Source organism: Hyla sarda, chromosome 7 (assembly GCF_029499605.1).
Source record: "Hyla sarda isolate aHylSar1 chromosome 7, aHylSar1.hap1, whole genome shotgun sequence".
NCBI lineage: Eukaryota > Metazoa > Chordata > Amphibia > Anura > Hylidae > Hyla > Hyla sarda.
In genome coordinates, this window is record NC_079195.1 from 19,142 (window position 1) to 32,290 (window position 13,149).

Genomic DNA, 13,149 nt, shown 5'->3' on the forward strand with positions numbered 1-13,149 from the left:
TAATAATAATAATAGACAGGACACTACAGTCTACTCCTCCTGTATAATAATAATAATAATAATAATAATAATAATAATAGACAGGACACTACAGTCTACTCCTCCTGTATAATAATAATAATAGTAATATTAGACAGGACACTACAGTCTACTCCTCCTGTATAATAATAATAATAATAATAATAGACAGGACACTACAGTCTACTCCTCCTGTATAATAATAATAATAATCAGGATACTACAGTCTACTCCTCCTGTATAATAATAATAGACAGGACACTACAGTCTACTCCTCCTGTATAATAATAATAATAATAATAATAGACAGGACACTACAGTCTACTCCTCCTGTATAATAATAATAATAGACAGGACACTACAGTCTCCTCCTCCTGTATAATAATAATAATAATAATAATAATAGACAGGACACTACAGTCTACTCCTCCTGTATAATAATAATAATAATAATAGACAGGACACTACAGTCTACTCCTCCTGTATAATAATAATAATAATAATAATAGACAGGACACTACAGTCTACTCCTCCTGTATAATAATAATAATAATAATAATAATAGACAGGACACTACAGTCTACTCCTCCTGTATAATAATAATAGACAGGACACTACAGTCTACTCCTTCTGTATAATAATAATAATAGACCGGACACTACAGTCTACTCCTCCTGTATAATAATAATAATAATAATAATAATAATAATAATAATAATATTAGACAGGACACTACAGTCTACTCCTCCTGTATAATAATAATAATAATAATAATAGACAGGACACTACAGTCTACTCCTCCTGTATAATAATAATAATAGAAAGGACACTACAGTCTACTCCTCCTGTATAATAATAATAATAATAATAATAATAATAGACCGGACACTACAGTCTACTCCTCCTGTATAATAATAATAATAATAGACCGGACACTACAGTCTACTCCTCCTGTATAATAATAATAATAATAATAATAATAGACAGGACACTACAGTCTACTCCTCCTGTATAATAATAATTATAATAGACAGGACACTACAGTCTACTCCTCCTGTATAATAATAATAATAATAGACCGGACACTACAGTCTACTCCTCCTGTATAATAATAATAATAATAATAATAATAATAGACAGGACACTACAGTCTACTCCTCCTGTATAATAATAATAATAATAATAATAGACAGGACACTACAGTCTACTCCTCCTGTATAATAATAATAATAATAATAGACAGGACACTACAGTCTACTCCTCCTGTATAATAATAATAATAGACCGGACACTACAGTCTACTCCTCCTGTATAATAATAATAATAATAATAATAATAATATTAGACAGGACACTAGAGTCTACTCCTCCTGTATAATAATAATAATAATAATAATATTAATAATAATAATAATAGACAGGACACTACAGTCTACTCCTCCTGTATAATAATAATAATAATAGACAGGACACTACAGTCTACTCCTCTTGTATAATAATAATAATAGACAGGACACTACAGTCTACTCCTCCTGTATAATAATAATAATAGACCGGACACTACAGTCTACTCCTCCTGTATAATAATAATAATAATAGACCGGACACTACAGTCTACTCCTCCTGTATAATAATAATAATAATAATAATAATAATAATAATAATAATAATAATAATAGACAGGACACTACAGTCTACTCCTCCTGTATAATAATAATAATAATAATAGACAGGACACTACAGTCTACTCCTCCTGTATAATAATAATAATAATAATAATAGACAGGACACTACAGTCTACTCCTCCTGTATAATAATAATAATAATAATAATAATAATAATAGACAGGACACTACAGTCTACTCCTCCTGTATAATAATAATAATAATAATAGACAGGACACTACAGTCTACTCCTCCTGTATAATAATAATAATAGACCGGACACTACAGTCTACTCCTCCTGTATAATAATAATAATAATAATAATAATATTAGACAGGACACTACAGTCTATTCCTCCTGTATAATAATAATAATAATAATAATATTAATAATAATAATAATAATATTAGACAGGACACTACAGTCTACTCCTCCTGTATAATAATAATAATAATAGACAGGACACTACAGTCTACTCCTCCTGTATAATAATAATAGACAGGACACTACAGTCTACTCCTCCTGTATAATAATAATAATAATAATAATATACAGGACACTACAGTCTACTCCTCCTGTATAATAATAATAATAATAATAATAATAATAGACAGGACACTACAGTCTACTCCTCCTGTATAATAATAATAATAATAATAATAGACAGGACACTACAGTCTACTCCTCCTGTATAATAATAATAATAATAATAGACAGGACACTACAGTCTACTCCTCCTGTATAATAATAATAATAATAGACCGGACACTACAGTCTACTCCTCCTGTATAATAATAATAATAATAATAATAGACAGGACACTACAGTCTACTTCTCCTGTATAATAATAATAATAATAATAATAGACAGGACACTACAGTCTACTCCTCCTGTATAATAATAATAATAGACAGGACACTACAGTCTACTCCTCCTGTATAATAATAATAATAATAATAGACAGGACACTACAGTCTACTCCTCCTGTATAATAATAATAATAATAATAGACAGGACACTACAGTCTACTCCTCCTGTATAATAATAATAATAGACCGGACACTACAGTCTACTCCTCCTGTATAATAATAATAATAATAATAATAATAATAATAATAATAATATTAGACAGGACACTACAGTCTACTCCTCCTGTATAATAATAATAATAATAATATTAGACAGGACACTACAGTCTACTCCTCCTGTATAATAATAATAATAATAGACAGGACACTACAGTCTACTCCTCCTGTATAATAGTAATAATAGACAGGACACTACAGTCTACTCCTCCTGTATAATAATAATAATAGACCGGACACTACAGTCTACTCCTCCTGTATAATAATAATAATAATAGACCGGACACTACAGTCTACTCCTCCTGTATAATAATAATAATAATAATAATAATAATAATAATAATATTAGACAGGACACTACAGTCTACTCCTCCTGTATAATAATAATAATAATAATAATAATAATAATAATAATAATAATAATAATATTAGACAGGACACTACAGTCTACTCCTCCTGTATAATAATAACAATAATAGACAGGACACTACAGTCTACTCCTCCTGTATAATAATAATAATAGACAGGACACTACAGTCTACTCCTCCTGTATAATAATAATAATAGACCGGACACTACAGTCTACTCCTCCTGTATAATAATAATAATATTAGACCGGACACTACAGTCTACTCCTCCTGTATAATAATAATAATAATAATAATAATAATAGACAGGACACTACAGTCTACTCCTCCTGTATAATAATAATAATAATAATAACAGACAGGACACTACAGTCTACTCCTCCTGTATAATAATAATAATAATAATAGACAGGACACTACAGTCTACTCCTCCTGTATAATAATAATAATATTAGACAGGACACTACAGTCTACTCCTCCTGTATAATAATAATAATAATAGACAGGACACTACAGTCTACTCCTCCTGTATAATAATAATAATAATCAGGACACTACAGTCTACTCCTCCTGTATAATAATAATAGACAGGACACTACAGTCTACTCCTCCTGTATAATAATAATAATAATAATAATAATTAATAATAATAATAGACAGGACACTACAGTCTACTCCTCCTGTATAATAAAAATAATAGACAGGACACTACAGTCTCCTCCTCCTGTATAATATTCATAATAATAATAATAATAATAGACAGGACACTACAGTCTACTCCTCCTGTATAATAATAATAATAATAATAATAATAGACAGGACACTACAGTCTACTCCTCCTGTATAATAATAATAATAATAGACAGGACACTACAGTCTACTCCTCCTGTAAAATAATAATAATAATAATAATAATAATAGACAGGACACTACAGTCTACTCCTCCTGTATAATAATAATAATAATAATAATAGACAGGACACTACAGTCTACTCCTCCTGTATAATAATAATAATAATAATAATAATAGACAGGACACTACAGTCTACTCCTCCTGTATAATAATAATAATAGACAGGACACCACAGTCTACTCCTCCTGTATAATAATAATAATAGACAGGACACTACAGTCTACTCCTCCTGTATAATAATAATAATAATAATAATAATAGACAGGACACTACAGTCTACTCCTCCTGTATAATAATAATAATAATAATAATAGACAGGACACTACAGTCTACTCCTCCTGTATAATAATAATAATAATAATAATAATAATAGACAGGACACTACAGTCTACTCCTCCTGTATAATAATAATAATAATAATAGACAGGACACTACAGTCTACTCCTCCTGTATAATAATAATAATAATAGACAGGACACCACAGTCTACTCCTCCTGTATAATAATAATAATAGACAGGACACTACAGTCTACTCCTCCTGTATAATAATAATAATAATAATAATAATAGACAGGACACTACAGTCTACTCCTCCTGTATAATAATAATAATAATAATAGACAGGACACCACATTCTACTCCTCCTGTATAATAATAATAATAATAGACAGGACACTACAGTCTACTCCTCCTGTATAATAATAATAATAATAATAATAGACAGGACACTACAGTCTACTCCTCCTGTATAATAATAATAATAATAATAATAATAATAGACAGGACACTACAGTCTACTCCTCCTGTATAATAATAATAATAATAATAATAATAATAGACAGGACACTACAGTCTACTCCTCCTGTATAATAGTAATAATAATAATAATAATAATAATAATATACAGGACACTACAGTCTACTCCTCCTGTATAATAATAATAATAATAATAATAGACAGGACACTACAGTCTACTCCTCCTGTATAATAATAATAATAATAATAGACAGGACACTACAGTCTACTCCTCCTGTATAATATAATAATAATAATAATAGACAGGACACTACAGTCTACTCCTCCTGTATAATAATAATAATAGACAGGACACCACAGTCTACTCCTCCTGTATAATAATAATAATAGACAGGACACTACAGTCTACTCCTCCTGTATAATAATAATAATAATAATGATAGACAGGACACTACAGTCTACTCCTCCTGTATAATAATAATAATAGACCGGACACTACAGTCTACTCCTCCTGTATAATAATAATAATAATAATAATAATATAGACAGGACACTACAGTCTACTCCTCCTGTATAATAATAATAATAATAATAGACAGGACACTACAGTCTACTCCTCCTGTATAATAATAATATTAGACAGGACACTACAGTCTACTCCTCCTGTATAATAATAATAATAATAATAATAATATTAGACAGGACACTACAGTCTACTCCTCCTGTATAATAATAATAATAATAATAGACAGGACACTACAGTCTACTCCTCCTGTATAATAATAATAATAATAATAGACAGGACACTACAGTCTACTCCTCCTGTATAATAATAATAATAGACAGGACACTACAGTCTACTCCTCCTGTATAATAATAATAATAGACAGGACACTACAGTCTACTCCTCCTGTATAATAATAATAATAATAATAGACAGGACACTACAGTCTACTCCTCCTGTATAATAATAATAATAGACAGGACACTACAGTCTACTCCTCCTGTATAATAATAATAATAATAGACCGGACACTACAGTCTACTCCTCCTGTATAATAATAATAATAGACCGGACACTACAGTCTACTCCTCCTGTATAATAATAATAATAATAGACCGGACACTACAGTCTACTCCTCCTGTATAATAATAATAATAATAGACCGGACACTACAGTCTACTCCTCCTGTATAATAATAATAATAATAGACCGGACACTACAGTCTACTCCTCCTGTATATAATATAATATAATAATAATAATAGACAGGACACTACAGTCTACTCTCCTGTATAATAATAATATAATAATAATAATAGACAGGACACTACAGTCTACTCCTCCTGTATAATAATAATTATAATAGACAGGACACTACAGTCTACTCCTCCTGTATAATAATAATAATAATAATAGACACAGGACACTACAGTCTACTCCTCCTGTATAATAATAATAATAATATTAGACAGGACACTACAGTCTACTCCTCCTGTATAATAATAATAATAATAGACAGGACACTACAGTCTACTCCTCCTGTATAATAATAATAATAATCAGGACACTACATCTACTCCTCCTTATAATATTAATAGACAGGACACTACAGTCTACTCCTCCTGTATAATAATAATAATAATAATAATAGACAGGACACTACAGTCTACTCCTCCTGTATAATAATAATAATAATAATAGACAGGACACTACAGTCTACTCCTCCTGTATAATAATAATAATAGACAGGACACTACAGTCTAACTCCTCCTGTATAATAATAATAATAATAGACAGGACACCACATTCTACTCCTCCTGTATAATAATAATAATAGACAGGACACTACAGTCTACTCCTCCTGTATAATAATAATAATAATAATAATAATAATAATAATAGACAGGACACTACAGTCTACTCCTCCTGTATAATAATAATAATAATAATAATAATAGACAGGACACTACAGTCTACTCCTCCTGTATAATAATAATAATAATAATAGACAGGACACTACAGTCTAACTCCTCCTGTATAATAGTAATAATAATAATAATAATAATAATAATAATATACAGGACACTACAGTCTACTCCTCCTGTATAATAATAATAATAATAATAATAATAGAATAATAATAATAATAGACAGGACACTACAGTCTACTCCTCCTGTATAATAATAATAATAGACAGGACACTACAGTCTACTCCTCCTGTATAATAATAATAATAGACAGGACACTACAGTCTACTCCTCCTGTATAATAATAATAATAATAATAGACAGGACACCACAGTCTACTCCTCCTGTATAATAATAATAATAGACAGGACACTACAGTCTACTCCTCCTGTATAATAATAATAATAATAATAATGATAGACAGGACACTACAGTCTACTCCTCCTGTATAATAATAATAATAATAATAATAATAATAGACAGGACACTACAGTCTACTCCTCCTGTATAATAATAATAATAGACAGGACACTACAGTCTACTCCTCCTGTATAATAATAATAGACAGGACACTACAGTCTACTCCTCCTGTATAATAATAATAATAGACCGGACACTACAGTCTACTCCTCCTGTATAATAATAATAATAGACAGGACACTACAGTCTACTCCTCCTGTATAATAATAATAATAATAATAATAATAGACAGGACACTACAGTCTACTCCTCCTGTATAATAATAATAATAGACAGGACACTACAGTCTACTTCTCCTGTATAATAATAATAGACAGGACACTACAGTCTACTCCTCCTGTAAAATAATAATAATAATAATAATAATAATAGACAGGACACTACAGTCTACTCCTCATGTATAATAATAATAGACAGGACACTACAAACTACTCCTCCTTTATAATAATAATAATAATAATAATAATAGACAGGACACTACAGTCTACTCCTCCTGTATAATAATAATAAACAGTACACTACAGTCAACTCCTCCTGTATAATAATAATTATAATAATAATAATAATAGACAGGACACTACAGTCTACTCCTCCTGTATAATAATAATAATAATAATAATAATAATAATAATAGACAGGACACTACAGTCTACTCCTCCTGTATAATAATAATAATAATAATAATAGACAGGACACTACAGTCTACTCCTCCTGTATAATAATAATAATAATAATAATAATAATAGACAGGACACTACAGTCTACTCCTCCTGTATAATAATAATAATAGACAGGACACTACAGTCTACTCCTCCTGTATAATAATAATAGACAGGACACTACAGTCTACTCCTCCTGTATAATAATAATAATAATAATAATAATAATAGACAGGACACTACAGTCTACTCCTCCTGTATAATAATAATAATAATAATAATAATAATAGACAGGACACTACAGTCTACTCCTCCTGTATAATAATAATAATAATAATAATAATAGACAGGACACTACAGTCTACTCCTCCTGTATAATAATAATAATAATAATAGACAGGACACTACAGTCTATTCCTCCTGTATAATAATAATAATAATAATAATAATAATAATAATAATAGACAGGACACTACAGTCTACTCCTCCTGTATAATAATAATAATAATAATAGACAGGACACTACAGTCTACTCCTCCTGTATAATAATAATAATAGACAGGACACTACAGTCTACTCCTCCTGTATAATAATAATAATAATAATAGACAGGACACTACAGTCTACTCCTCCTGTATAATAATAATAATAATAATAATAATAATAGACAGGACACTACAGTCTACTCCTCCTGTATAATAATAATAATAGACAGGACACTACAGTCTACTCCTCCTGTATAATAATAATAATAATAATAATAGACAGGACACTACAGTCTACTCCTCCTGTATAATAATAATAATAATAATAATAATAGACAGGACACTACAGTCTACTCCTCCTGTATAATAATAATAATAATAATAGACAGGACACTACAGTCTACTCCTCCTGTATAATAATAATAATAATAGACCGGACACTACAGTCTACTCCTCCTGTATAATAATAATAATAATAATAATAGACAGGACACTACAGTCTACTCCTCCTGTATTATAATAATAATAATAATAATAATAGACAGGACACTACAGTCTACTCCTCCTGTATAATAATAATAGACAGGACACTACAGTCTACTCCTCCTGTATAATAATAATAATAATAGACAGGACACTACAGTCTACTCCTCCTGTATAATAATAATAATAATCAGGACACTACAGTCTACTCCTCCTGTATAATAATAATAGACAGGACACTACAGTCTACTCCTCCTGTATAATAATAATAATAATAATAATAGACAGGACACTACAGTCTACTCCTCCTGTATAATAATAATAATAATAATAGACAGGACACCACAGTCTACTCCTCCTGTATAATAATAATAATAGACAGGACACTACAGTCTACTCCTCCTGTATAATAATAATAATAATAATAGACAGGACACTACAGTCTACTCCTCCTGTATAATAATAATAATAATAGACAGGACACTGCAGTCTACTCCTCCTGTATAATAATAATAATAATAATAATAATAGACAGGACACTACAGTCTACTCCTCCTGTATAATAATAATAATAGACAGGACACTACAGTCTACTCCTCCTGTATAATAATAATAATAATAATAATAATAATAGACAGGACACTACAGTCTACTCCTCCTGTATAATAATAATAATAATAGACAGGACACTACAGTCTACTCCTCCTGTATAATAATAATAATAATAATAATAATAGACAGGACACTACAGTCTACTCCTCCTGTATAATAATAATAATAATAATAATAATAATAATAGATAGGACACTACAGTCTACTCCTCCTGTATAATAATAATAATAATAATAATAATAGACAGGACACTACAGTCTACTCCTCCTGTATAATAATAATAATAATAATAATAATAGACAGGACACTACAGTCTACTCCTCCTGTATAATAATAATAATAGACAGGACACTACAGTCTACTCCTCCTGTATAATAATAATAATAATAGACAGGACACTACAGTCTACTCCTCCTGTATAATAATAATAATAGACAGGACACTACAGTCTACTCCTCCTGTATTATAATAATAATAATAATAATAATAGACAGGACACTACAGTCTACTCCTCCTGTATAATAATAATAGACAGGACACTACAGTCTACTCCTCCTGTATAATAATAATAATAATAGACAGGACACTACAGTCTACTCCTCCTGTATAATAATAATAATAATCAGGACACTACAGTCTACTCCTCCTGTATAATAATAATAGACAGGACACTACAGTCTACTCCTCCTGTATAATAATAATAATAATAATAATAGACAGGACACTACAGTCTACTCCTCCTGTATAATAATAATAATAATAATAGACAGGACACCACAGTCTACTCCTCCTGTATAATAATAATAATAGACAGGACACTACAGTCTACTCCTCCTGTATAATAATAATAATAATAATAATAATAATAATAGACAGGACACTACAGTCTACTCCTCCTGTATAATAATAATAATAATAGACAGGACACCACATTCTACTCCTCCTGTATAATAATAATAATAGACAGGACACTACAGTCTACTCCTCCTGTATAATAATAATAATAATAATAATAATAATAGACAGGACACTACAGTCTACTCCTCCTGTATAATAATAATAATAATAATAATAATAGACAGGACACTACAGTCTACTCCTCCTGTATAATAATAATAATAATAATAATAATAATAGACAGGACACTACAGTCTACTCCTCCTGTATAATAGTAATAATAATAATAATAATAATAATATACAGGACACTACAGTCTACTCCTCCTGTATAATAATAATAATAATAATAGACAGGACACTACAGTCTACTCCTCCTGTATAATAATAATAATAGACAGGACACTACAGTCTACTCCTCCTGTATAATAATAATAATAATAATAGACAGGACACTACAGTCTACTCCTCCTGTATAATAATAATAATAATAATAGACAGGACACTACAGTCTACTCCTCCTGTATAATAATAATAATAATAGACAGGACACTACAGTCTACTCCTCCTGTATAATAATAATAATAATCAGGACACTACAGTCTACTCCTCCTGTATAATAATAATAATAGACAGGACACTACAGTCTACTCCTCCTGTATAATAATAATAATAATAATGATAGACAGGACACTACAGTCTACTCCTCCTGTATAATAATAATAATAATAATAATAATAATAATAATAATAATAGACAGGACACTACAGTCTACTCCTCCTGTATAATAATAATAATAGACAGGACACTACAGTCTACTCCTCCTGTATAATAATAATAATAATAGACAGGACACTACAGTCTACTCCTCCTGTATAATAATAATAGACAGGACACCACAGTCTACTCCTCCTGTATAATAATAATAATAATAATAATAATAATAATAATAATAGACAGGACACTACAGTCTACTCCTCCTGTATAATAATAATAATAGACCGGACACTACAGTCTACTCCTCCTGTATAATAATAATAATAGACAGGACACTACAGTCTACTCCTCCTGTATAATAATAATAATAATAATAGACAGGACACTACAGTCTACTCCTCCTGTATAATAATAATAATAGACAGGACACTACAGTCTACTTCTCCTGTATAATAATAATAGACAGGACACTACAGTCTACTCCTCCTGTAAAATAATAATAATAATAATAATAATAATAATAATAATAGACAGGACACTACAGTCTACTCCTCATGTATAATAATAATAGACAGGACACTACAGTCTACTCCTCCTGTATAATAATAATAATAATAATAATAGACAGGACACTACAGTCTACTCCTCCTGTATAATAATAATAGACAGTACACTACAGTCTACTCCTCCTGTATAATAATAATAGACAGGACACTACAGTCTACTCCTCCTGTAAAATAATAATAATAATAATAATAATAATAATAGACAGGACACTACAGTCTACTCCTCATGTATAATAATAATAGACAGGACACTACAGTCTACTCCTCCTGTATAATAATAATAATAATAATAATAATAATAGACAGGACACTACAGTCTACTCCTCCTGTATAATAATAATAATAATAATAGACAGGACACTACAGTCTACTCCTCCTGTATAATAGTAATAATAATAATAATAATAATAATATACAGGACACTACAGTCTACTCCTCCTGTATAATAATAATAATAATAATAGACAGGACACTACAGTCTACTCCTCCTGTATAATAATAATAATAGACAGGACACTACAGTCTACTCCTCCTGTATAATAATAATAATAATAATAGACAGGACACTACAGTCTACTCCTCCTGTATAATAATAATAATAATAATAGACAGGACACCACAGTCTACTCCTCCTGTATAATAATAATAATAGACAGGACACTACAGTCTACTCCTCCTGTATAATAATAATAATAATAATGATAGACAGGACACTACAGTCTACTCCTCCTGTATAATAATAATAATAATAATAATAATAATAATAATAGACAGGACACTACAGTCTACTCCTCCTGTATAATAATAATAATAGACAGGACACTACAGTCTACTCCTCCTGTATAATAATAATAATAATAGACAGGACACTACAGTCTACTCCTCCTGTATAATAATAATAATAGACCGGACACTACAGTCTACTCCTCCTGTATAATAATAATAATAGACAGGACACTACAGTCTACTCCTCCTGTATAATAATAATAATAATAATAGACAGGACACTACAGTCTACTCCTCCTGTATAATAATAATAATAGACAGGACACTACAGTCTACTCCTCCTGTAAAATAATAATAATAATAATAATAATAATAGACAGGACACTACAGTCTACTCCTCATGTATAATAATAATAGACAGGACACTACAGTCTACTCCTCCTGTATAATAATAATAATAATAATAATAATAATAGACAGGACACTACAGTCTACTCCTCCTGTATAATAATAATAGACAGTACACTACAGTCTACTCCTCCTGTATAATAATAATAGACAGGACACTACAGTCTACTCCTCCTGTAAAATAATAATAATAATAATAATAATAATAGACAGGACACTACAGTCTACTCCTCATGTATAATAATAATAGACAGGACACTACAGTCTACTCCTCCTGTATAATAATAATAATAATAATAATAATAATAATAATAGACAGGACACTACAGTCTACTCCTCCTGT